Raw genomic sequence first — 26,185 nt, 5'->3', positions numbered from 1 at the left:
CGGCTCCACTTCACTACAGCTTCCTATTTCTGGGTCGCACCTGCGCACCACGCGCGCCCACCCAGAAGTGGTCCGCAAGTGGGCTGTTTGGCTTTCGGTGGGGGGCGTGGGGCACAGAAAACATATCTTTTCTATGTAAGTAGTCTATGTTTAATAATAATAATTTTGATAAAAGAAGATTTTGATGCTCTGCATTGGTTTTGTTTGGATAAACACTCACATTGTTTTGAGTATGGTCTCATGAGCTGCGTAGCTTTTTTCTGGTATAGCGCAGCTACGTTTTGCCTGATTCTAGCAAAATTATGGTAGGAAGAATAATTTGATATGAAACGATAAATTCAGCATTCAAGAAACAAGAGAAAGGAGAATTTCTCAGAGCCTAAGACAAGACGCTTGAGTATGACATGTGCATCTGCCTTACCATTGCCAGGATCCTCTGATACAGATGAGGATCTGATTGATTGTGCACAACAATGTTCCCTAGATAGTGGTGAAAAGATTTCTGAAGTGGTTGATAATAACATGGATGTTATCGATGAATCTTCTCAATCCCTGTATGTTGAAGAAAAAGTGGTTGACATTGAGGGTAATATGAATTGCGATCAAGTAAATTCTATAATCACAATTGACCATTCATGTGATTCTAACCAATCTTTTCTTGATACTCTGCCAATATTTTCGACTGGAGAGATCTCACTCTTATGTTTAACCCAGCATTTGGAACAACGGGAGAATGGAATAACGACTACGAAGTTAAGCCCAATAAAGGAGGATGATGTTATAACTGGATCTGACATAAATTAAAATAACCAGATTGTAGATGAGTTAAAGAAGCAATTTTGGGTACTCATTGAGATCTTCCTAGTGTTGACCGCTATGCCAGAAGTATGTTGTAAGGCATGGTTAAGTATGTCTACTACAAAAATAATAAATGCAGATACTCCTGATAAGGATAAAGACAAAGAGTACATTAAGGTAACTAATAGAGATATAGCCATAGACGGGTTGGATAAGCCGTGTCCCCCAAGTATACCGGTGCCTGAGATTCAAAATGCCCCGGTATTTGAAGTTGCGGCTAGGGATATTGCCTTAATTAATAGGCCTTCGATGGGTGACTTGGAAGGTGGCAAAATGGTAGGTGATTTCACTGTGAAAATATCGAGAGAAAAAAGAAAACAAATTGAGGCGTAAAAATGCCATGGCTCAAAAAGTGCTGAATACCTCCTCTCGGAAGTTCCTAAGAGATCCAAAATTGAGGGATGAGGTAAATGTTCAGCTATGTAGCAAGGATGTGATAATTGTAAATGAATCATTAAATGAAATACAAAAAGCATCGGTGCAACCTATAGGAGGTGAAACAGTATCAAAAGCACCTTTGTCTGGTTATGTAGAGAGTACTTCCACTATATCTGACACTCTTAAGAACAAAGAGATGTCAGGTAGAATTGATAAGAATGTAAGATCAATAGAGAGGGGGGTACATGTCATCTTTGATATTTTTAAGAATTCTGCAGCTGTCTCACGCCCCAACACGCCCATCTCATTGGGTCCAGATTATTCTGCCCCAGTCACATCTTGGAGCTCTACTATGCAATCTGCTCTGAGTAGTGCATTGGGCTTGTGCCCTGTGTCATCAGAAGACATTAAGAAGCAGGCTACATTGGAACAATCGAGTATACCTGCACCAGATAGCAATGGTAAGATTGGAACTTCTAAAGGACTGGGTAGAGTAGAGCTGGAAGCAGCTTTGTTAGAAATCAAGAAATAGGTATGCCTCTAAACTCATCAGGACACCTTATAGGTGTGAGTCAGTATCCTAAATATGCACAAGCTGAATTAAAAAGAAAACAAAATGCAATAAATAACATACCAGCTGGAAATACTGAGATTGAGGAACAAACTCAGTTATCTGAGACAGCAGTTAGGAAGATTATTGAAGAAATACTGCTTAAAAAGAATATTGAGAAGCAACTTGCAGTTGAAAATAAGATTATGCAAAGATCAGCTAGGGGTAGCATAGCTATAAAACCACAAGGACAAGGACCCTCTTTATGTGGGGACGCTATAGGGGAAGAGCAAAGAAATAGATCAACAGTGGATAGGATGGTTGCACATTTTGCTCCCAGTGATCGAGCAAATCATTTAAGAAAACCTGTCTTTCCAAATGAGCATAGCTTGATCATGCAATATATTCTTGAAGGTGATGGTACATGGTCTCTGAATAGACCATACATATTAAGTCTGTTTTCCAATATACCGGAATTGAACTTGATTTCATCAACTGACATAAAATTAGTTGATTTTATCCACGGACACAGATTTGACTATGTGAGATTGAATATTCCATCACCTCTTGTAAGGTTCCTAATACTAAAAGAAAATGGAGCTCTACAGAGAAGAGGATTTTATGTTTTTATTTTCCAAAGTTCTATACAGAATGTAGATGCTGGTATGCATGGTATTGAAAGAAATGATCTGCCTGAATCATCCAGTGTTGAATTTATAAAAAATAAAGACGACGATAAGGGCCTGCTTAAAGACATGAATGAATGGCGAGATTTGGCACTTTCACTGAAATATTCAATTACGCATCTTCAAGCTTTAGGGCAAACCCTTTAGTGTAAAGGCAAACTTCAGATTGATATCATGGAATACAAGAGGTAGTGCTCACCTTCCAGTGAATAAGGTTTGTCACTTGTTGACCTATTATGATTTTATTTTACTGCAGGAAACCTGGGTTACAGGGATGATGTTGTGGGACGGGTTTGAGATTCGATGCATTCAAGCTAAAGCCGGGTGTAAGGGTTGTCCAAAAGGAGGTCTCTCCCTGGCCATGAGAAATGATGAATCCACACGAGTTGAATCCGAATTTCACATTCAAGACTCGATCATGGTGGTCACTCTCAGAATTATTAATGATAAGGGCCCACTATATTTGATGATTAAAAATATTTATTGGAATGCCCTTGAATATACTGATAGCGAATTGGAAACAAATATCAGGAAATTGGATAAATTTAGAGAAGATTGTTTGTGGCAAAGACCGGGTGGTTTCATAGTTATGGCTGGGGATTTAAACGCAGACTGCAATATTTATAACAGTGGCATGGTTTGGGCAATGACCTCCGAAGATAGATGACCGTAAGTCTAATGATATATGCAAAAGATATAGAGGAAGTATGTGGATGATATTTGCTAAATGTTGGGGCTTAAATCTTATGCATAATGAGAAACCAACCTGGTTTGCAAGAGGTGAATCTTCCATGATAGATTATATGTTTGTAAGCACTGAAATCTATATATGCATGGATAAACAGGGGTTATTCCTACAAACTTTAGTGATCATGCTATGCTAACATGTAACTTGCCATGGTTAAATAAAAATGAAGACGAATACATTAGCAAACGTGAGAATGTAGTGATTAATGTTAGGGGCTCTAGAATTAAATGGAACCCTGGAAAAATCGAAAAATGTAATGAGAGAATGTTATTTGAGTATGAGTACCAGACACTTGAGGGTAAAAGTGGGACTTATTCCGTTGAGAAATTTGCGGAACATCTGGAAGATGTAATAAGCAAGCAATGTCCGATAAAGCGTGTTGTAGGAAAAATGTCATCTATTCATACTCATAGATTTGATCTAGAAACCAAACAGAGAAAAACTCTTCTAAATAGAGAAATTCGTTTGATAAAGAAATTAAACTTTGATATAGAGACAAGCAAGAATAAAATAGGAAAATGCAGGCAGCGTTACAGAAATTGGTCAATAAATCACTGTGCAAGTGTTCAGCAGAAAGATGCTGAACACTTGTTTCAAGCTATGAAGACTGCAAATTCAAGATCTTTCTGGTCATTAATAAATGACACAGAAAAAACCCAACCCCAACTGGCTCTTGATCTAATTAGTGCTGATGACTGGTCTAAACACTTTATGAATATGTATAGTGAATCCACTTCAATACCTTTTGAACGGGTTAAGAATATTCAACAGAAATGGAAGCTGGACATATCTAAAAAAAACATTAGGAACTATATACTGAAGTCCACAGCGTCTAAAACTCCTGGCCCGAATAACATCTCGTTCATGACTTTAAAAAATAATCCAGATCTGTGTGCTCGAATCCTGCATATTCTCTTCAGCGATGTTTTAGAAAAGGAAATGATTACTAAGTCTTGGCTGTTGTCATTTATATTACCAATATTTAAGAAGGGTAATAGAATGTGCTTCATTAATTATCGCCCAATCTCCTTTATGAACATAGAGGCTAAGATGTTTTATTCTATTGTGCTGGATAGACTAATCACCTGGATTGAGAATAATGATCTATTAGATGTAAAACAAATTGGCTTCAGAAAAGGCATAGGTACAGACGCTGGAGGGATGCTAGTCACACAGTTATAGAATAACGTGCATATAAATAGAAAGGAGCATTGTATGTTGCATTAATGGATCTGTCTGCAGCTTTTGATATGGTCGATAGGCCCATTTTATGGAGAAGATTGTTGAATTTTGGTATCGACTTGCGATCATAGTTAACCTGTATTCAAATACCTTTATAAGGGTCAGGTTAAACAAGGAAGGTTGTATGACAAATCCAATCAAGGCCAGCAACGGCCTAAAGAAGGGATGTCCACTTGCTGCAATTTTATTCAATCTTTATGTTTCCTCTGCTGGTCAATCCCTGGATGGGAAAGGCTTTGTTGCACCGAAACTGGGGAAACTGGCCATGCAATGCTGTGCATATGCGGATGACTTCCTGTTATTTGATACGACTAAAATAGTTTTGCAGAGGTTGATAAATGCATTTGTCTTGTTTATCGAGGGCTTGAAATTGAAAATAAATGCAACAATAACAGTAATAATAAACTTGGGTAAAAGTAATAGAAAACCTTCAGGCTTTACATGGCATTGTAATGGTATTAAAATTAAAATGCAGAAATCGTTGACATTTTTAGGCTATAGTTATGCAAGTGTACCGTCTCATAACCTTTTTAAAAATTGTCTGAAATTGAAAGCCCTAGATGCTGCTAAACAGCTAAAAAGCATTGAAAGAAAATATGGTAGCTATTCACTTTATACCTGCATTGAATTTTATAAGAAGAAAATCATTCCACGGATTAGCTATGGTATGGAAATTCTACCAGAAGAATTAATTCCTTATTTAAAGACTATTGAAGGTTCGATATGGAGAAATCTCTTGTTTTTTTTGCCTAAATGTATTCGTTTTGAAATAATATGTTACGAGCTTGGTCTTTCCTCTTTTGAAAGCCATATGTTATGGAAAAAGGCTGCTTTATTAAGGAAGTGTCTGTTGGGTATTAGGAAACAGCTTTATAGTTATCTAGAAGAAGATTTAACTGGGCATTTTATGAAAAACTTGAAAGAAGGTGTTGAACGATCTCTATCCTTAATGGGCTTAACTGTAAAATATTTGTTGGATAAACCCTTGAAAGTGAAATCCTTGATAAAGGCAATGGATTTGGTAGGAAATAATGATATAATGATATAATATTGAATTCAAGCTTATATTCACAGTCGGTGTCATTTTGGAAGTGGTAACCGGAACCTGAATTCTATATCCTGAAATATCCTGCACGATCAACGAGGAATTCTCCAATGAGATTGTTCTAAATACTCAGGAAATCAGAAATATTTGATATCCTGTATTGGATAAATATACATTTTGTAGGCACTGTCGTATTGATGGGGTAAAGGAAATCCTTTACCATGTAGTACTAAATTAATGATAAAAAGAATAGAATATTTTGAACAATTTGTAATTGACACATCTCAAGTGAATTGTGAAATGTTATGGTATGAGATACTTCACGGAAGATCTATGGTGCTGAAAATAAGAACTATTGCCTTTCTCAAACATGTCTGTGCTCTTGAATAGAGTTTGTTGAGAGCAGAAACATTCTTGTGGTCATTTATGTCTTAGGAACATTGCAGGTTAAAATTGAGTGTGTATATAGGTTGTTAATACTCTGTGTAATTGGAATTTTAGTTTGAATTCATATTTATTTCTTTTGATAACTTTGTACTTTTTAATGAATTGTTACATTGTTGTTTTATTCTCTATTCTGTTTGTATAGGTTTATATAAACCAAAACAAATAAAGGAAAATAATAAATAAATAAACTGGAGCCGGTTTAACATGAGTATGCATTAGGTATCATGTAAAACTAAACAGTTTCTCTATAAGAAAGTGAAAGCGTTTTCTTAACTTCAGCTGTCTCTTCAGTGAGTTAAACGGAATGTTACAGCAAAAAGAAAGGCTTGCCAGAGCAGAAGTGTCTTGATGCAAAAAAATCTTGACTGGAAATCGCATTGTTATTTCCCAATCTGCTTTTGAAGTCAGAAGGTTCAGAATTCAGTCAATACCAGTATATATTGGCTGCTCTATGAACAATGTGATTGGCTGAGAGGAGGTCAATAATAATCTCCAAGTGCTAATAATGTTTAATGCATGAACATAGGTGGTAATGGGTCCCCTTCTGTCCACAGAGCAATGAAGGAAGAGTGCTCTCCTCCTAGGATATGGCCAGAAGGGAGCATCACTGACATTGAATATGAATGTGCTTAAATGCAATGTGTAAAATATATAATATTCGTAACTTGCACATTGGTCACTAAAGGAAATTGACTAGTGCTTTTCAGGGGGAGATTACATTGTTTACAGACTCCAGTGATATTGTAACTAAATAGGGCATAAATATAAATGGAGGGAATCTCTCTCTTGACGCCGTCCTCGAACTGAGAAGCCCTGTCAGAGAAGCACCCCTTCATACTAGTACCAGAGACAAAGCCCCCACACCAGGAAATCCAGAACTCTGATCCATAGGGGTGTACTCATATATTACCATGTCTTTATGAAACACATATTGTATTATACAAAAGGTACTATATCAGGTTGGAAGTAAACAGGCCACATATTATTACAGGAAAATTCTCAAAAATCTTGACGGCGAACCCAAGTGTCTTTTAAATCAACCATAATCGGTTACCTTGACATTGACCCTAGCACACCTGCTGACCCACCAGCAGTCGTTTTGGTCTACTAGCTGCCTGAGCTGTCCCAGGGTTACTTGCAGAATCCAATGTGCAGCCGGACAGTCCAACGCCCAAGCCTGAACTATATGTCATGACCACAGGTTAGTTTATTTTCCCATACTTGTCCTAAGAGTTGCAGGTTTATAGGGAATTTATTTGCCCTAGCTAGTTATTGATTCTAACTCCCCATATTAATGGTTAGTTGAGTTTCTTTAATGGCCGCTAGGTAGCGCCTCTGGGTCAGTTAGTTAGCGGGTCTAGTTGTTTTCATGTGCCAGCTATTTAAGCCCCGCCCCTCAGGAGGCTCGCGCTTCGCGTCGTTTGTCTGAGTTCAGACTGAACGCTCGCCGCGTACCTCCGTTCCCTGTCACCGCTCAATAGACCTTGTCCACAGTTTATTCCATTCATTCCTTGAGTAACTTTAATTAGTTATCAGCTCCCTTCCTGTGTTTTTCCAGCTGCTGCCGTTCCCGGCTCAGTCCTGTCATAGCGGTCTCCTCATCTCTCAGTTCGTAGCAGTTTTCTCTCACGCAAGTACACCAACTAAGTGCAAATGCAATTGCTCCGTTTGTGTTGCCTTATCTGATACATTGAAATTGTGTATAAATGTTAGTTGGATTCCTCACGCATTTTCAGAATATTACGTTGTTTGTAGCGGGTTCGCGCCCTTTCCTGTGGAGTTTTGTTTTGGAAGCTGATTTTCTAGTCAGATAATTTTGGTCACACTAAGGTTCATATTACGCTCAGTAATAAGGTGTTTTCCATTACCGTCCCGTAGTGTAGTGAGGTAGTTTTTTCTGTAATTCTACACTTGCATCACACCTCAGCTTATGGCCCCTTTAGGTCCAAGTAGCATAGGGTTTCTGTCATTTGTTTAGTGCCATTTTAGTCCATTTCAACAGAAACTATTATCCAGTATCCCATTCTTCAGGACTTGCGCCCCTGTATAGAACAGGATGGAGAGCTCAACAAATTAAATACCAAGGTGAGATATTTGCTGGCCCCCATATTACCAGTTTTGATTTTCTGTTTTACGAGAGAAGACTAAGGAAGGGAAAATTGTTATTTTCTCCACAGAAATTCAGTGTCTAGTTCCCAGGAAGGTAGAAGTCAGTTGGAGTTCCAGAAGGTTCCCGCAGAGTTTTCAGGTGAGCGTTACACTATATTGCCACCAAATGGGCTACCCAAGGGGCCACCTCGACAGTCCACGGCGGTTTGGCCTATTGGATATGAGTGGACCCCGGGTAGCAAAATCATAGTTCATCTTAGTTCAACATTTTGGTCATGGTCCGAACATTTTCATAATCCATTTTGTAGGTCCCCGTTAACTGCGCCATAGGGCTGGTGGGCTACTGTCTGACAGTCATCCCCAATGCTACAATACATGCCCCTGTGTATACCTCCTAGCAAACATGAATGAACACGTCCAGCCCTTCATTGAACAGATGTACCACATGTCTGTAGAAACCTGGGGACGAACGATTTACAGCCCATGACTAAAATGTTGCTGCCTCTGAGAGCGAGTGAGCTTGAAATATTTAATGTTAATTTTCTTCACTGCAGTGTTCATCACCAAGGGGTGTATCCCCTTCCCCCAATAATGTCCTGGGATGATCTCAGACCACACTACAGTAGTATCCTTCAAGTAATGCACCAAAAAGATGACGTCATCAACAGAAACTCCTTAACACCGCCCCTACCCCAACGTGCTATGGCCTTGCTCCCAAGTGAAGTACTAAAACATCCTGGTGAGGAAAATGTCAAATTGTGTGCTGCATGTCACAGCAAAGCATCAGGAAGAGAGTCTGCTCTCTGGCCCTTGTCGTCCTTATGAAGGGTGTGCTCATGATGCTGCCACCCCCTCTTTTAATTATATATTTTCTCTTTTATCACAATCAACAATGGTTATATTGACGGGGACTACCTCAGAGGTCATCATCAAACATTGTAATTGACACAGAAGTATTTGCCCTGACCCGGACATACTTCCCAGGTCCCGGAAAAGCAGCATGTCTAACCAGGACAGCTATTACATTGTACAAATATGCAATCCCAAACTTATGGGACATATGAAGGCGGTTCCAGAGTCACAGAGCATGCCCCCATCCACCTGGGCAACCCAGGGTACCGGCCGGTTGGCATCCAGAACAGGTGACCACCCCTAACCCACAACTGGGGAAAAACATCTTCATTACAAAATCTAACACATTGTTGCACCATGATGTAATCTAAACTGTTACGGTCCTCATCTACACTGCTACCATGTGAGGAGCCAACTCTCCCCAAAACTTTGTTGGAACATTAATTCTAAGGATCATCTGTTTATTGTAGGTCATTTAATCCTAGCGATTACCACAGGGTGAACTAATTGCCACCAGGATGGTTGAGCAATGCCGCCACGAAATTGTATGCATGCCAGACCAGCACGTGCAATGTCACAATAAATTGCCCATCCTAGCCGGAGGGACAAAATATATAAGATGCCCTTTGCCCAGGAAGCTACCCGAACATCCAGAGTTCAGAACGGAGTGGGTGTCTCCTTCCTCTGCTTATTTCCAGTCACATCCTCTAGATTTGGTATGCTTCCAAAGGGTTAAATATTGGCCACCTGGCCAACCAATGCTGCAACGAAACTGCAAGCCTGCGTGACCAGAGCCCGGTCAGAAGCCCTGTATGTGTTTGAATCAGCAGGTGCATTTCCTCAGTGTCTTCCTCCCGACAACCAAGAAGAGCCAAACTGTCAGAGTAACCGACATCTTAGGGAGGTTGTGCAGCCCCACGCAGGGACTTGTAGCCTGTGCAATTCAACTGGACCAATGACTTCCTGGCGTAAAGGCGAGCATGTGTGCGGGTAGAGCCAATTCACCAGCAGACAGCTAACACCCAAAGCATGAAGTGGCCACAGCGTGTTGGTCCATACCGCCTATGCGTTAAAGACAAGAAACAGACGCTGAGCCCACCCTGTACTTTTTATGGTGGGTCTCCAAGACAATCAAGAGCTATGACATGAAAAAGACACTAGGCCCCCAAGCTACCATCAGCCCTAGGGCCCACTTTTAGAGAACATATCATCAGGAAGCTAGATAACAGAGGAATACATTTCCCAGGTGCCCACTACGTTGGCCATAGAAATAATACACAGAGGCACTTGGCAGAAGCGAAGGGCACTCTACATGTGTGGCAAAGCAACACATGATATCTGCAAGCTGGCCAATGTGTTTACAGCTGTGTGCGACTTACATTCATTTTTAGCCCAGGCGAGTCTTCAGCTACCCAGCCCATTAATTGCCAGTTTCAATAGTGTTCCTGCCAAATGGCCATTTTGTTTCCCAAGCCACTGTGCACACTACCCTGAACCTGCTGCAGTGGTTAAGAGTGGGGATACATATTTACATGTTCTTAAATACATGAAAGTTCACTTTTAATAAATATAGCTGGGTTACCCAGCATTGCCCGTGCCCTGATCTAGTGGTGTCTAATCTGCCCTGGAGGATGTTGCTCTTGTCCCCTTGTCAGCAAGTCTTACTTCAGTTTGCTCTGGTGTCTCATGTGCCCTGGAGGATGTTGCTCTTGTCCTCTGGTTGGCAAGTCGTGCTGCTGTTTGTTGTGTTTCAGAAGCTCTTGATATTGATTTTTGCTTTGCATCAGATGGAGCTTTTCCAAGTGATGTTTGTTATTTGTGTGGCATGTTTCAGTCACTTAATGGCTTCAGCGCATTTGAGAAAATGTCCAAGAAAGATGGATTGATTGTGCTCTCTTCACGTGATTGAACTTAAGTAAACTGTAACCTTACCATTTCCCATATTTCGAGTGGCGTGATAAAAAAAAAAGTTGAACTTTTTTGTATTATTCCCTTTAGAAATGCTTTAATACACAGTTTCAAACTGTACACAGTAGTAATACATTTTAAAGGAATAACCAACATATCGAGCATTTTACTTCAGAGACTTTTCCAAATTTTGCGTCCTTCTAGTACCTGCTCTAGTGAATCAGGGTGAGCATCAGTAAATGAGGGTGTCTACGGAGTAAATTTTTTGTATCCAAACATAGACTACAATCTTGCCCCAGACAAATTAGGAATCCATGCAAAATGTGGTAGCAGTGGGTTCAACCGTGTGGATTTGTATAGTCAGACAAACAAACACACACACACACACATACATACATTGAGCTTTATATATAAAGATAATGATCACTAAAAGAGGTTGCCTTTTTATCAATGTTTGGGCTTTACTGCTATTATAACTTTTCTCATATGTTAAGGGTATCCTGGATCTGCCCATTCACTCCAGGCAGATGTACTACCACATTCACATAAGGTATCTATGCACTCCCCATAGTGGATACTATGCATACCTCGTCTGTACAGGTCAGCAGCATTCACCTGATTTTCTCCAAGTACCATTGCGACTATGGGAGTGATTACGAATGTTGTGGTATCTCCTGTTGGAAGGACCACCAAATATTAATACTGTTGCATGCTGTAATTTCTCAGGTATGCATGATTCCAAGTAATGCCAACCCAACAGTTATTCCCCATTTGTGAGTCCTGTAGCACTCCTTGGAAATGTATATTACTGCATGAGGTCATTACCACATGCGATAATGATTCTGTAGGGAGGTAATTGCCACCACACAAAAGGACATTTGGATGCTCTGTAATGTGAATGCTCGTGTTTCCAAGCATGATCAAATAATCTGTGTGCAAGGATTGAAACCAAGGCAAGGTGTAGCGCTAAGATAATTTTAGACTTAAAATCTAAGATTACAATATCCATTCTTGAGGTATTATCATCACGTGACCTCATCATACATTTATTATACTTTGTGCAATTAATGGTAGCGCCTGTCATATGTATACAGGATACCTACCAATATGAAAAATAAAAAAAGAAGATGCTTCTTTGGTAATTTAACCAGGAAAGATAATTATAACCCTCTTAGAGATACCTATTACATTGAAAGTAATTATTGAAACTTGAGATACATATACTGTCCTTTTTATACATATTGTCACCTGCAGATTTCTATAAAAAGGATTTATGTGTGAATCCAGAGAGTGAGGACAGAAGATAAGAAAGCTTAAAAAGAAAATATAAAAATTGAAAAGTCGCCTACCCATTAGACTACTCCTGTATGTTCCTATATGGTTTGAAATGATTTACACTCCTGATGAAAGTTCCGTAACAAGGGTAACAAACTGAAACACGTTGAGTGCTTTTCTTCAATCATATGTATCAACAGCATATACTGAAAATAGAAACATTGATTGTACATAAAAAACGTATTTCTGTTTAAAATAGCGACACAAGAGTTGATGACAGTAAATCAGTGCTTTAAAAATGGAATGCTACTGACGTGTTGTTGAAATAGTACTGTCATTTACAGAGGATACATAATGATTTTTGTGTAGGAATGAAATCTGTCATATATCTTTAGATTGTGTGATACAGTGAATGAAATGGACATATGTTTTGTAAAACTGGCTCATATATATATACATATATATATATATATATATATACTTTTTTTACATACTTTTTTAAATAAAGACTATTGTGTTAAATATGATATTCAAGTGTTTATGAGAAATAGTAACCTGCAGTGACATATCAATGGTAGGTCATATAAACATGAGTGATGGTCTAAGCTCTGAGTATACTTACTATGATCTTGTTGATTATCCTGGTTTCCTCCGCTAGTAATTATGTATAACGTGGTTTATCAGTCACAAGGACATTAGTAGTGCTATATTTGTACTAATAACTAAATTAAGGTGTGGACTAGTGGTGCATTAGTTTCTCGAGAATTTCAGAAGATAAATGCCTTGCGTTTAGTGATGACTATGCTAATGAATTAATGGTGGCCTCATACATACTTATGAATGAAACACTTAAGAACCTGATATTGTTTAGCAATGACTGGGATGAGGTAGTGTAACTACGCAAAAGGATGATCCGTACTGAGCTACATGGAGCAATTATGCTTGAGTATTTGAAGGATAAAGCTTTGCGACAGGCCTTTTCTAGATAATAACTCTTTCAGGATAAAATGGAGCTATATAGCGAACAAGTGTGGCAGGGACTGGGTGATCCTAATAATTGATACGTCTAAAGAAGTGGTGCAAAAAATCGAAATAGACCTTACCAGTATGGGAGATGACATTTAAAGAACTGTTCTATCAGAAATATACATAAAAAAGACTTGGGGAATTTCAAAATTGAATGGAGGAATTAAAATAAAATAGCAACAATTGACCGGATTAAAAGGTTGAAAAAAGTTTTGAGTACCTTTGACATGTGTAAACACTTTTAGAGCAAAAAGACCTCTTTTTTGTTGATGGGGGCTATTGAGTGACGGGTATGGTACAGTATATATGCAAAGCCCCACAAGCTACCCCACCTTTATACACAAAAAGGGGGCCAGATTTAGTGTGTTCGATGTGTACCTGATGTGTATTAATTAGCAGGGACATAGGGTCAGTATCACTTAAACACGTTTTATTCAGGGGAAAACATATTTACAATCACACAAAGCAGAATATACTGTGTGATACACAAAGGCTCATAATTTCTAACAAATAAATCAGGCCAATAACAAAATTAGATGTTCCAATATCTGATGCATCCTTTTGTGGTATACAATATCTAGTGCTGTTAGTAACATATGGGAGAAAGCCATTTACAATATAGATTTGAACAGCGATCTCCTGTTGGTGTCAACACATAATGTGTTTCTGGAATTAAAGGGGGAAGAGTATTAACATATCGATTCCTTTCAGGTGTAAGTCCTTTAAGCCATCTTCAGGACACAGAAATAGTGGTAAATATGGGTTATTGAAGGGTTCTTCTCCCATCACGTGCTGTTCGGCACACAGAGCACTTTTATTTCTTTATTGTGTATGAGGCTGAGGTTTAAAATGCACGTCATCCAATGATACCGAGAAATAGTCTGTGTTGCTTTTTCCTTGTTGGATGTGCGTTATTACTGCACTGTAGACAAGGATAGTTTGATATCTTTTATCTCCCAAGCGCAATAGTCACTGTGTCTGTAGCCTTTATGTAGGGGACTCTATGCTATGCATTGTTTTTGTTTTGTTCTGTGCGGCATACAATACAGCTTTTCATTTCGGTTTCCTCATACGCCGTAGTGCAAATGTGGCATGAGAGTGGGGTACCTTTGACATGTTCATCTGTCCATTAACATGAGGAGGGGCAGTAGCTATTAGTTTGCCCCTTAATATTAGTCTTCCCGTACTCGAGAGAGGATCACAAGATGAATGAGGATAAAGTGATAGGGAATAGCCCCCCATGAAAAGCAGGACGGTATGCTTCAGAAACACCTCATATAGCTCTAGTGGTGATAGTAGCAATAATGAATTTGAAACCAGTGGAGAAGAACCTCCTGTAGGGTATTCAACGAGTCGCTCAAATAGAAGGGGAGAAAACAATACACGTAGAGGTAGGCACACAAGAAATAGTCAAAGGAACAGAAAGTCTTTTTTGGTGAGAGGTCCCAACAGGAATTATTGGGAAGAAGATCCAAGAACCACTCGGAGTGGCAGGCACTTGCAGTGAATGTATCAGAGGATGATCTATCTAAAGATGAAGAGAAAATCCTGAGTAAAGGTTTAGGTTATGGGGTAACTAAAGACCATGGCCCATTTGAGTTCTGCATTCAATTAAAAAAATTCTTCACAAAATTAAGAATAAAGGAATATTTTGAAAAACAGTTGAATTGTACTGGTCAGGAACCTTCTACTTATATGCCACTAACACATACTTTCTCCCCTGAATCGATCATTTTGAGAAAAATACATTGGAAGACATTGAGAAATTAGATCAAATACATTAAACATATTTCACAATTTATCTTTTAATTAAAATAAACTACTCCAAGGTTTAAAACAAAATGTAAATGTTGTGATAAGAAAAGCAGATAAGGGTGGAACAATAGTCGCTGTGGATAAAACCAAATACATCAATGAATGCCTTAGTTACTGGAGGATGATACTAGCTAGATGAGAGTAGCAGAAGATCCTACTAAACAGTTACTAAATCACTTAGAAACCAGGTTACTGAGGCATGAGAAATGGAGTGGATAAGCACACAAGAGGCAGCATTCTTGATGATTAACAAATCAAAGACATTTTATATCCTACCCAAAATCCATAAGTCTTTGGCGGACCCACCTGGTCGTCCTATTGTGGCAGGCATTCATTCAGTATTGGAACCTATTTCCAAATTCGCTGACCACTACTTCAGACCACTTGTGTTGGAAATGATGTCCTATGTTAAAGACACAATGGATATTATCAGACAATTAGAGGACAAGTAATTTGACCCCCAGGCGAATGTACTACTTGGGCTAGACATCGTCTCACTTTACACAAGGATACCATAAAGAGCAACCTTGGAGGTAGTCGAGGAGGGTTTGTGGGCAAGAATGTATGATGGCCCAGTACCAAATTCATAAATTATATGGTGTACTGAAATAGCTTTAACCCCAAACTATTTCCAGTTTATGGGGAATATTTACCAACAAATTGAAGGCGCTGTCATTGGGTAAACAGTGGAACCTAATTTGGTGAATGTATACTTCAAAGCTAAAAAAACCTTTTCTGAACAATACTGTTGTTTGGAAAAGGTTTATCGACAATGTATTGTGCATGTGTAAAGGTTTGAAAGTTCAAGCTGAATCCTTTCTGGTTAGGAGCAATAAACAAAATCGATATGTGAAATTCACTCAAAATATCAGTGACAATGAGATTAATTTTCTGGATATAAGTTTATACCATGAAGGAGGACAATTACAGATCAAACCATATCATAAGCATATGGATATGAATGCACTGCTGTATTTACAATGCCACCATGCTAAGCACCTTCAGTAAAATTTGCCATTTGGGCAGTTTCTCAGATTGAAGCTTAACAGTAGCACTAATGAGACCTATGAACAGGAAGCTGAGGATCTAAGCCGCAAATTAGAAGCAAGAGGATATCCACATAAAATGTACAAAAGAGAGGCAAAGCGCGTGTTCAATAATAACAGGGAAGCCCTATTAGAACCTAGAAAGGAAGAAAATACTCATATGGTGATTGTTAACACGTTCACCACCTTATCTTACAAGATAAAAAAATACTATCAACAAAAACTGGAGGATTCTTAAAAAACCAAATAAGAAATTTGAGCACCCTATATTTGTGTTTAAAAGAAGTAAAGCATTATGGAAAGTTGGGGTTTACCACCCTCATAACTGGTCACTACCCCTGTTGCAAATGTGGGGTTTGCCACTTGACTACCAAATCTACAAAAATAGACATTGGTTTGCCCCCAAAGAGGACACAGAAAGGTTTTACCAATTGTTATGTTATGTTATGTGATTTTGTAAAACGCACGGTCGCCCAGAGGCGTCATGGCGCTAGAGAGGGAGGAGCCCAGAGACCCAAACAGAGGGGTGAAACAACATCACAAAATCAAAACAGAAGCATTTTTAGAGCCTTTCGAAAAGACAGATGGTTGGGCAATAGCTTCAGTGAGAGAGTGAGTGTATTCCAGAGCTGAGCGGCAGCCACAGAGAACCCCCGAACCCCCACCCGAGTGAGCCGAAAAGATAGCACAGAGAAAGGCCCAGTGGCAGCAGGCCGCAAGGGGCGATTGGGACCATAGCTTACAAACTTAGTGCACAAGTTTTCCGCTCCCTGGTCATAGAGAGCAGGGTGCATGATGCACAGAACTGAAAGAGAACTGAATGCGCTGGACCACCGAGAGCAAGTGCAAGGAACGCAGCACGGGGTAATATGGGCCCCATAGGGGGACCCACTTGCCACCCGAGCTGCCATGTAGCCGACCTACCAGCCCCTTAGGCTGAGCCAGATATAGAGAGTTGCAATAATCCAACTTACTCATGATCATGGCCACTACCACAGGGGGACAAAGTGTGTACGGGATCTAACCTTGGTGGACGGCACCAGGAATGGGCCCAGAGAAGAGGGCCAAAAGGAGGAGATCCAGAGTGAAGGGACAGGAGGGGAGCCTACCACCATCACCTCTCTCTTGTCACCATTCAGTTTCAACCAGTTGTGGCCCATCCACTCACCTCTGGCCGTCAGGCACTTATTCAAGCACGCCGCTGCCTCCACTTGATCAAGATCAAGACAGATCAGCATCTGAGTATCGTCGGCATATGCACCTGACGCAGAGGGAGTGGATGAGGCGCACTAACACGAAGATATAGATATTAAACAGAATGGGCGACAGAGCAGACCCCTGAGGGACACCACAGCTGATGTGGTAGGCCTTAGAGGTGAACGGGGGAAGAGAGAGAGTTTGAGACCTATCCGACAGAAAAGATAGAAACCAAGCACCCGAAACTCCAATCTGGGTCAGACGGGAGAGCACGACGGCATGATCGACGGTGTCGAAAGCCGCTGACATGTCAAGAAGAATCAGGGCTCCGACACCGCTGCTGTCAACCAGCCTGGCCATGTCATCTCTGTGCCTCTACCCGGACGGAAACCAGACAGGGCTGGGTCAAGGAAATTAGAAGACTCAAAAAAAGAGGACAGAATAGGGGAAACCAGTGATTCAAGAAGCTTCATCAGAAAAGGAAGATGGGAAATAGGGCGAAAGTTGGACGGGAGAGTGGGGTCCAAAGTACGCTTCTTCAACAGAGGTATGACCAAGGCAGCTTTCAGCTCAGGGAGGATATACTCCAACTGAAAAGAACTGTTCACGGCCATGGTGATTTCACGGAGGAGGTCAGCCGACACCTCCTTCATCAATGTCAGTGGTAGTGGATCAGAGGGGGCGCAGGACTTAATCCGCAGCATGGCGTTATGTACCAGGTCCGTGTTAAAGATCGGAAAGAATGCCAGAGTGGGACCGGGGCTATGCGAACCCTGTATGGTGAGAAAAGGGACTGCAGTAGAGAGGTTTACTGCGATGTTAGCACGAATGGTGGCTACCTTATTAATAAAGAATTCCGATAGGGAGTCACAAAGCTCCTGCATTGGTATAACGGTGGGGGCACATTTGGAAGCAGAAGATAGAGATTTGATGGCCGTAAAAAGAGCCTTAGGCTGGTTTAAGGCATTCTCAATTAAATTCGCAAAGTAGGCTTTTATAGCCATAAAGATGGCTCCAGAGTAAGCTGAAAGCGCTGCCCTAAAAATGAGACGGTCGCAGGGTTCATACTTAGAGCGCCACTTGCGCTCAAGTTTCCTAACCTCCAGGTGAACAGATCGCAGCTGATCTGACAACCATGGTTCCGGGGGTAATCTCTGTGGTTGGAAGAGGCATAAAGGAGTGACTTCATTAGCAGCCATCAGAAGAGAAGTGGTAAGCAGGGACATAGAGGGTCCTGTGGCTGTCATACAATTGTCTTTGACAGTGCAGGTCAATAACTGTAAATTAGCCGACTGCCAACAGCAGCGCCAGACCAGTTCAGGGCGAGTTTTAGGGGAGGCAGAGGTGACATGAACTGTACAAGTGACTAGGTAGTGACCAGTCCAGGTCATGGGATCGGTTGATTGTACAGAGAGGGATGCAGTGTTGGCAAAAACAACATCTAAAGTGTTGCCATGCTTATGAGTGGGTCCAGCTTGCTGGGGAAGGTCTAAATCCCTTATATTATCAAAATATAGATCAAGAGCAGATGTCCTACGGACATTCCATTTTAGATTCAGGTCACCCAGTACTATTAAGTTGGAATACTTAGCTTGCAATTCAGTGATAAGGTCAACAAGAAGTTCTAATAGGTAAGCAGACGGACCAGGGAGCCGATATATGACCAGAAAGTGGCACATAAAAGTCGGAGAGAAAGCACCTCTGAACAGCAGGGACACCATATTTAAAACATGAGAACAGGAAAGCTGAGAACACAGAAAATCAGACTTAAAAATGACAGCAACTCCTCCCCCATGTTGGGGAGGTAGCCTATCAATATGGAGGATCTTATAATTCATCCGGAATCGTTTGGGCCAGGACAGGAGCCAAACACTCCTGGAGCCAGGTCTCCGTAAAGGACCAACAAGGAGGGACAACGGTGGGTGAGCATGTGCGATACCTTGGCAGCATGAGCCATAAGCGAGCAGGTGTTGAGTAATAGTAAAGACACAGCAGGTTGATTCTGAGTGGTAACTGTAGGCAGAGTAAACTGCCGCCCATAAGGAAATGTTATAGATGCAGATGCCAGGGACAGAAGTTCACTCCTAGCATAAGCAGTCCTGCCTGCCGGCCCAGGTGTTGCACGGATGGGCACAGACGAGCTTGCCTTAAGCGCGCCTTTGACTTGTGAGTCTCTGCACGTGGTATATATGACCACGTGCCCTTGTGGTAAGAAATACATTGGAAAAACAATAAGATGCAACAAATCATGGGATCACGCCACTTCTGCCCAGAGGGGAGCCCTTCCCTGGAAGGCTAGGGAGATGAGACCACTACCTGATAGTCCCCCTAGGGGTAGTAAAATGCGGGAGGACCCAGAAGGGAGGGACTCTCCCCTTGGGAATAAGGACGCCCACTTGGGTTACAGCCTACCCAACCCTACCACCACCCAAAAGTCCCTTGCACCATCACCATCTCTTACTTCATCTCTTCCACTCTGAATAGAAAGATCAAGTACTACTGCCATTCGTTTACCTGTGCTTGTTCAAATCCGACTGAGCTGAGGAAGAGCATAGGAAACATAATGAATACCCACTGTTAAAGGACTGGGCCAAGGTGGCTCAATGGAGACATGAGGAGTATCAGGGAACCATTGACAACAGCTGTTTACGTTATGCTGGGGCAGAGTATGCCCTATAAGGTGCAAACGAATGAAGCACTAAAAGGTTTTGTTCCTTCTCAGGAAACCCGGAAGATTCAAAGCCTGTACATGGACAGAAGAAGATGGTATGCAGAGGACGCTGGATATGATATGATATGATATGGCATTTGTAACGCGCCTATACACAAGTGTTTCAAGGCGCGACGAGGCAGGGAGGGGGACAAACGGAAGACAGTCAATGATCTTACTAGGCCAGGTGTCATTCAGATCGCGCAAGTGCATGGGCAGAGGGGAAGGGAAAGTGCAAGGGGAAAGGGAGAGGGGAAAGTGCAGTACAGGGGTAGTAGAATAACAGGATAAATAATAAGGGCCAGCTGGTGGCAAGTGCAGGGTAAGTGCAGACAAGTGCTGGGAAGGGGGACTGTAGGGATACAGAGACAGTCCCGCAGTGCAGGGGATGCCAAGGGAGGCAGTGCAAGGGGAGAGTGGCTGGGCCAGGGACCGAGATCGGTGAGAGTGGCCCAGTTTCAGATTCAGTGCAGTTTCAGTCAGGAATTTAGCAGGGGAGAGGGGGAGAGAAAGCCGAAGCAAAGAGGAAGGTTTTTAGGTGCTTCCAGAACCAGAAATAGTTCTCCTCAAGTTTCAGGGAGGCAGGAAGGCTGTTCCAGAGGGAGCCCCTGCCGCGGAGAGAGATCTACCCCCAACTCGTTGCTTGGAGAAGCGGCTGACCCTGAGAGAGTTGGAGGCGGATGAGCGAAGAGCTCGAGAAGGAAGATATTTAGGAAGAGAGAGTTGAAGGTATTTTGGTCCCAGACAGTGCCCAGCTGGAATCAGGCAAGACAGTGGCACATCCTCCAGGTGGAAGTGGACCGTGTGCTCCACTAAGTGTGCTGAGGCTGCAAGGAGCCACAGCATCCAAGTCTGTTACAGAAACCAGAGCGAAGAAGTTGACGGCTGCAGGAAGAAGGAAGGAGACCAACCCCACTCCCTGGAGGAACCAGCCGTGTGGAAGCAAGTCCCAGAAGGTAACAGGAGACACAGGCACACAGGCTGGGATATTGGGAGAGTAGATGGGTCTCTCCTTCATGCCAAGGCAAGTTAAGGGCCTATCTGAGGAAATCATCCTCATCGCAGAGGCAGGAAAAAGTCCACTGACCACCAGAGAAGGGTCTGGGGCCCCGGCACAAATGAACTGAGCTTCTGGGGAAAGCATCCTCATCACAGTGGCAGAGAAAAGTCCACTGGCAAACAGAGAAGGGTCTGGGACCACAGCACAAGTCTGAGCTTCCGAAAAAAGCATCCTCATCGCAGTGGCAGGGATAAATCTACTCACAACCAGGGAAGGACCTGGGACCCCAACGCAAGTAAAGTAGATATCTGAGTAAATCTTCCTCATCACAGTGGCAGAGATCGGTCCACTGAAACCCAGAGGAGGATTTGGGACGAATATCATAAGAGAGTGGCCAAGCACATATAAAGTTGAAAGATACAGAAACAAACTCTCAAACACCAGGAGAAGGGAGTTATTCTCCTGGTGAAGACACTAAAGCACCTTGGAATATACTCAAAAGAAGCCAGGGAAGGGAGTCATTCCCCCTTGCTATGTTGTGAATTACACTTTTAAAATTGAATTGTAGTATAATTGTGACTATATAATTGTTTGGGGAAGTTTGTTTTGCTTGATGTTAACTGCTTAGACTGGGGTTGTAACTGGTCTCTCCCTTTGCATTTCGCTCGAACAAGCGGTAAAGAGAAGTCCAGGAAACATCAATTCCCAGAGAGTCTAGCGCCCATTCATTGTTGGTGACACGCCCAGATGCGAAACAGGCCATAACTATCCTGTTTAGACCTGCTTCTGGCCTGGTTCGGTGGTCGGCGTGGCACGCTGCCATGGTGCCAGCATCCTAAGGTAAGCCTTTTCCCTTCCTAACACGATGTGCTTGATAGCGGGCAAGACACCCTTGATTTACTATGAAGGGAACCATCTGCATAGCCTGAGGAACCATATGGGGAACCTTACCCTTTATGTGTTGGACAGAATTTGTAGATTGGGGATTGAAGGAAAAGAAAAATAACATACATTGATCGATGGAGACCTTTTCTGGAGGTACTACCCTTAAGGCTGCACTGATGAACACTAGGTCAGCAGTAGCCCACGCAACAGAACTAAATATTCTCATTGAAGCCAACTGGACAATCTCTTCCTAACAGTAACATGGGTCAGGGACATTTCATATGTTATGTTACATAACCTACTGCCACCTACTGCGGTCTACTCAGTTCAGAATATCAATCACCATTTAAAGAAAAGGAGCTTTAGTAATTTATAGATCTCATTTGAAAGTTTCACATTTTGAACCTATACAGTGGAATGACGCTGCTGCATTTGGTCATATGGTCTTCTTAACTTTACCAAACTGTTCCTTAAAAATATAGCTTGCATATATGCCGCCAGGTCCTGCTACAGCTTTATTGAAAGGACTGGACCAATTTGTGGCAAATACAGGAAGAAAATATAAGAAATATTAGGAGTTTATATACCTGGGTGATCTAAATATTTGGCTGGAGAACCAAACAAAGCCTGATTCTGAACATCTTTGGGAAATAATGAATCATCATCACTTGATACCTCTAACAACGTCAGCTTCACATAAACTTGGCCACTGTCTAGATGTTGCTCTAGCTAGAGGAAAAGGAACGTCAATCAGAGATACAGTACCAATTTCTTGCACAGACCATTACCTCAGGCTGTTCTCATTTAATCTAACTAGGCACAAAGATCAGTCATTTGTGACCAACTGTGTGGATTTAACATGCAAAATGAAAGACTTAGAGAAAATCCCTGGTAATGAGTTAAGAGATGAACTGGCTTCTCTTGATCTGCCCTGCAAATGTGAAGCATGTTTTAAGCACGGGGCCTCAATAATTAATAATATCTGTACCATGTATGCCCCGTTAAGAGCAAAAGCTCCAAAGAAAGTTTCTAAAGCTTGGTATACCGGTCAGCTATTAGATCTAAATGAAATATATAAAGGACTTGGGAGAAGATGGCATTCTTCAAGATTGCCTGAACATGCCAATAAGGCAAAGGCAGCCGTAACAAGGTACAAAACAGCTATCTTCAGGGCAAAGTCGGACTTCTTAGCAGGAAAGATTGCAGTAGCTGTTAATCACAATCGAGAACTTTTCAGAGTGAAATGTAACTTTGTATGTCCAAATAAGACATTTCTTGCGAAGCAACCTTTGGTTGATCAGGCTAATGCGTTTAATAATTTCTTCATGGATAAGATCAAAATGATCCAGGAAAGCGTTAAACTACAAAGAGAATCAGAGCGAATGGCTACCCCCAATTTTCTGGACTCAAGGACTTTGCAGAAAGGAGGAGGGAACTCTAATATCCCACCATTCTTTTTCAAGCCAGTGTTAGAAGAGAATATTTTTATTTTATTAACAGCTCACAAACCTACAAATGATACACTCTTTCCTCTTTCTGCATGTGCGGCAAAGCGTTTGGCTTCAGAACGAACCCCCTTTGCAACCAATTTTATAAATGTGTCATTTAACCAGGGGACAGTTCCAGCAGAGCTGAAACCTCCGGTAATCTCTCCTTTGCTGAAGAAGCCAAACCTGGACGCAGATAACCTTAAGAACTAGCATCCTATTGCAGGTCTTCCCTGGCGAGGAACGATTCTAGAAAAAGTGGCCACAATACAGTTTCAATAATATATCAAAAGTTAGGGCCTTTTAGACTCCCTACAATTTGAGTTTCAGCCTAAATTTGGCACTGAAACGGCGCTGCTCACGGTATGGGATGAGTTGTGAGCGGGAGATTAAGGTAAACTATCCCTACTCGTAATGCCTGACCTATCCGCAGCCTTTGACACCATGGATCATAATATCCTACTGGAATGCCTAAAAACTACAGGAAATGCTTCAGGGAGTGCTCTTGAATGGTTTGCCTCCTTTCTGAATGGGCGACGAGTGCAGCTGGGGGGCTTCATGTTGGAAACTCTCCCACAAAGTCTGGGGTCCCTTAGTGCTACACGCTATCACCACTCCTGTTTAAACCTGTACCTTCGCCCACTGATGGACATGCTGAGAAAACACAATATCAGTTTTCAGTCTTATGCTGATGATACTCAGCTGTATATTAGTCTCGATGATGGCTCTTCCTTATGTGCCTGAAAAGGATCGTGCCATAGTGGTAGGAGCCCTAGTGAACACAAAGCTGGATTATTGTTACAGTTTATTTGCTGGGGACCCTGCCAAACAAATCTACTGGCTACAAAAGTCACAGAATGCAGCAGTCAGACTCGTTTTTGGGGTATCAAAATCTACCCCAATATCTGCGCTGGGATACGATTAGGCTCATTGCGTGCGTGATATAAATTCCTCAATCAATCAATCAGTGTGCAGACCAATACTAGAAGAAGGGAGTCATTCTCCTGGTCCCGGAAGTTGAGTTATACAAAGGTTTTGTTGGAACCACAACTCAAGAGACGCCCCGGGTAGGGAGCCATTCCCCCTGGCTTTGTTGTGAACTATATTGGAGTGTGCAGACCAATACCAAGAGAAGGGAGTCATTCTCCTGGTCCCGAAAGTTGGGTTGTACAAAGGCTTTGTTGAAACCACAAGACAGGGCATGGGAGACATTCCCTCTGGCATCCTTTTGCAAAAGGATTTCTTTTGGGACACCACTCGAATACCAAGAGAAGGGAGTCATTCTCCTGGAGAAGGAGCTCTCTTTTGGATTATTCTCTAGTTGTAGTTTAAGGGATAGAAGTAGGTTGTGACACTGGACGGTGGAGTTTGATTTTGATGGACATTCTGACAGATCCTTTAGTATTAATGTGAGGCAGGGAAACCCCCCTTTGAAGACAGGGATAGCAAGGGTTTCCTTTTAATATAAATAAAGGCTTATAGCAACCATCATACCACCCTTGTGTCAGCTTCCTTCTTTGACACACTTGCAAAGAAAATTGAAAACGAGAATCATAGAAAAAAGGAGTTGTTTAAAAAACAAAGTTGAAGATGCTCCATTGGTTAAGCACTTTATAACAATGAATCATAAATTCTATGAATTCATGTGGACAGTAATATAGCAAGTGAAAATTAAAAATAGTAATGATTTGAAAACTAAGTTGGACAGAAGGGAACAAGAATTAATTTAAATGACCAAACATTGTCTGGTTGGTCTAAATGAGAACATCAACTGGCACAAGATCTTGTAGAACAATGTATGCATCGATTGGCTCTCCCTGAATGATACTGATTTTATCTAAGAGTCTAAGCCTAACAATATATGGTTTCTTGTCGGAATGGTAGCCAGGTTTACATTAAAGCAGACGGATACCAACAGTCCAGTTGTTTGATTATCCTTTCAGAAATGGCAGAGAAGTTGACACAATAGTCGACCGATAGTAATGGTCTAGTGGTTTCACTAGCCCTGACTGGAACAAGTTCTATAGGGATACACACAACTGTTTTTTAAATTTAAAACTAAAACTGCTTTCCGATTTCACCCAGCATATCATGGCTATAACATCCTTTCTCTGTAGCACAATAAACTAGCTTGTGTCCAGAATGTTCTGTCCATAAGTATGTGATATCCTTTAAAAATGGCTGCACAGATAGTAACAGTCTAGTAGCTGCACTTTCCCTGACCGGAACAGGTCCCATAGAGAAACAAACAAGTTTTTTTTTTTTATTAAAACTAACATTTTGTAGGATATCATGGTTAATAATATGTTGTCGTTACATCATAGTAAACTTGCTTGTGTCCAAAAGGTTCTGCACAAAAGTATGCAACATCCTTCAAAAATGGCCACATTGTAGATACATTCGTTGACTGATATTTGTGGTCTAGATGTTGTAATTACTCCTGACCATAATGGTATTTTTAGGATATAAATACCTGCGATTTAATAACGGGAAAACTCTGTGACATGCAGAAATGGCTGATTCTTGATGAACCACGCTATGAAAATGAATGGAGCAAAATTGTTTTGTCTCAATGAATTGAATTTTATGCAGGTTATGCGAATAACGGAGGTAGTAATAGGTATATTCCTTTTTTCAACAGGCAAAAACTGAGGTTACAACAGAATAACCACAGCAGACAAGTCATGAAGACACTACAATATCAAATTACATGCTTTGGTGGTGAGTCGTTAAGATATCCCCATTTCATAATTAATTTAGATAGAAATACATTGGATTGTTTAAAATAATAGCTTAGATGCAATAAGAGATTTTTATGTTTTTGGTTTTCTAGATTGAAGGACTGCGGACATGGTGATGTTCAGGTTTCCAAGAATGATAAAGTAATCTGCGTGCAAGGATTGAAACCATGTAGCACTAAG

General features: G+C 41.3%; 1 long non-coding RNA gene across 1 annotated transcript; it reads left to right on the top strand.

Moving 5' to 3' along the window:
- Positions 1 to 26,185, top strand: LOC138565923 (uncharacterized). Its single transcript, XR_011301708.1, has 3 exons — positions 1 to 135; positions 25,906 to 25,985; positions 26,098 to 26,185. It is a non-coding gene; the product is annotated as an uncharacterized lncRNA (long non-coding RNA).

Source organism: Ambystoma mexicanum, chromosome 2p (genome assembly GCF_040938575.1).
Source record: "Ambystoma mexicanum isolate Mex_15411 chromosome 2p, UKY_AmexF1_1, whole genome shotgun sequence".
In the NCBI taxonomy this organism is placed as follows: domain Eukaryota; kingdom Metazoa; phylum Chordata; class Amphibia; order Caudata; family Ambystomatidae; genus Ambystoma; species Ambystoma mexicanum.
Note: the sequence above shows the minus strand (reverse complement) of the source record. Positions and strands in the feature narration are given on the sequence as shown.